We start from the raw sequence: 2,746 nt of genomic DNA on the forward strand, positions 1-2,746 counted from the left end.
GGATTAGCTACCTATATTATTGTATTGAACGAGCATGAGGAATCGCATGCCAACCACGGAGTGAGGCATTTTTTCTTCACCTTGTACAGCAGAATGTGGGAAAAGGATTACGTGAGATATTGGGAACAGCGAAAATGCAGATTCGAACGTCTGAGAGTATATACAAGACACCATAAAAACCATCAATCGAATCAAAAAAGTTGTAGCTTCAGTGTTCAAGTAACTTGAATTTTTGTCGTCCCTTGTACTGATATGGCAACGGCCTTGCCGCAGTGAATACACCGGTTCCCGTGAGATCACCGAAGTTAAGCGCTGTCGGGCGTGGCCGGCACTTGGATGGGTGACCATCCAGCCACCATGTGCTGTTGCCATTTTTCGGAGTGCACTCAGCCTCGTGATGCCAATTGAGGAGCTACTCGACCGAATAGTAGCGGCTCCGGTCAAAGAAAACCATCATAACGACCGGGAGAGCAGTGTGCTGACCACACGCCCCTCCTATCCGCATCCTCACTGAGGATGACACGGCGGTCGGATGGTCCCGATGGGCCACTTGTGGCCTGAAGACGGAGTGCGTGTACTGATATACTGATAGCCACACACCGACGATACTATAGACGCATGGTTTGCAAACATGTCGCACAACATTCACGCAATGGATACACTACGGGCCACTAAACTTGATGTACCAAGAAGAAATGCAGATGATAAACGGGTATTCATTGGACAAATTTATTATACTAGAACTGACACGTGATTACATTTTCACGTTGTGGTGTCACCGCCAGAGACCACACTTGCTAGGTGGTAGCCTTTAAATCGGCCGCGGTCCGTTAGTATACGTCGGACCCGCGTGTCGCCACTATCAGTGATTGCAGATCGAGCGCCGCCACACGGCAGGTCTAGAGAGACGTCCTAGCACTCGCCCCAGTTGTACAGCCGACTTTGCTAGCGATGGTTCACTGACAGATTACACTCTCATTTGCCGAAACGATAGTTAGCATAGCCTTCAGCTACGTCATTTGCTACGACCTATCAAGGCGCCATTATCATTTGCTATTTATCTTGTGATGCATGTACCGTTCCTGAAGCTACGTACTTATTTTTACTAGACTCAACTCCTTAAATGTTCCAGACATCACGCCAGCCTGCGTGAGCTTAACGCATACTGCCCATGCAGCTTCAATACGATACCACAGTTCATCAAGAGCAGTGACTGACGTATTGTGACGAGCCAGTTGCTCGACCACCATTGACCAGACGTTGTCAGTTGGAAAGAGGTCTGGAGAATGTGCTGAACAGGGCAGCATTCGAACATCATCTGTATCCAGAAAGGCCCGTACAGGACCTGCAACATGCGGTCGAGCATTATCCTGCTGAAATGTAGGGTTTCGCAGAGATAGAATGAAGGGTTGAGCCACGGGTCGTAACACATCTGAAATGTAACGTCCACTGTTCAAAGTGCCATCAATGCGAACAAGAGGTGACAAAGAGGCATAACCAATGGCACCCCTACCATCACGCCGGGTGATACGCCAGTATGGCGATGACGAATACACGCTTCCAATGTGCGTTCGCCGCGATGTCGCCAAACTCGGATGCGACCATCATGATGCTGTAAACAGAAACTGGATTCATCCGAAAAAATGACGTTTTGCCATTCGTGCACCCAGGTTCGTCGTTGACTACACCATCGCAGGCGCTCCTGTTTGTGATGCAGCGTCAAGGGTAACCGCAGCCATGGTCTCCGAGCTGATGGTCCATGCTGCTGCAATCGTCCTCGAACTGTTCGTGCAGATGGTTGTTGTCTTGCAAAAGTCCGCATCTGCTGACTCAGGGATCCAGACGTGGCTGCACGATCCGTTAGAGCCATGCGGATAAGATACCTGTCATCTTAACTGCTAGTGATACGAGACCGTTGGGATCCAGCACGGCGATCCGTATTACCCTCCTGAACCCACCGATTCCATACTCTGCTAACAGTCATTGGATCTTGACCAACGCGAGCAGCAGTGTCGCGATATGATAAACCGCAATCGCGATAGGCTACAATCCGACCTTTATCAAAGTCGGAAACGTGACGGTACGCATTTCTCCTCCTTGCACGAGGCATCACAACCACGTTTCACCAGGCAACGCCGGTCAACTGCTGTTTGTGTATGGGAAATCGGGTGGAACAGTCCTCATGTCAGCACTTTGTAGGTGTCGCCATCGGCGCCAACCTTTTGTGAATGCTCTGAAAAGCTAATCATTTGCGTGTTACAGCATCTTCTTTCTGTCGGTTAAATTTCGCGTCCGTATTATCTCACCTTCGTGGTGTAGCAATTTTAATGGCCAGTAGTGTAGTACAGCAGAATGAAATCAGAGTTCCGGATTAGCGATCATTGATTATGCAGGTCATGTGAACACTCGCCCCTTCTCGCTATATTTCGACTGTAATTAGCAATCACAAATGATATCACGGGCAATAATAAATTACGTAATTGGCGGTACGGGCGAAGAGCTAACACATAGACAATGGAAGGTTAATTGCTGTGACGTATGCGTAGTGACATTACCATGGCCCTTTTTCAACACAAATTGATGAACTGTTCATTGTAATAGATAGGACGGCTCGGATCATCATCAGTATTTAAGAAAGAGCAGCAGTCATAATTACTATTTATTAGAGCCCTTATAAATTTCAGTCCGCACCACGTGACATTAACTTTTCACCCTTGTTAATACCATTCTAGAACAATCTCCATGA

General features: G+C 48.0%; 1 pseudogene; it reads left to right on the forward strand.

Moving 5' to 3' along the window:
• Positions 1-254: 254 nt before the first annotated feature.
• On the forward strand, positions 255-371 carry LOC126093109 (5S ribosomal RNA; annotated as a pseudogene).
• The last annotated feature ends 2,375 nt before the right edge of the window (positions 372-2,746 follow it).

The sequence above is a fragment of the Schistocerca cancellata genome, chromosome 7 (assembly GCF_023864275.1).
Source record: "Schistocerca cancellata isolate TAMUIC-IGC-003103 chromosome 7, iqSchCanc2.1, whole genome shotgun sequence".
NCBI classification, from domain to species: Eukaryota; Metazoa; Arthropoda; class Insecta; order Orthoptera; family Acrididae; genus Schistocerca; species Schistocerca cancellata.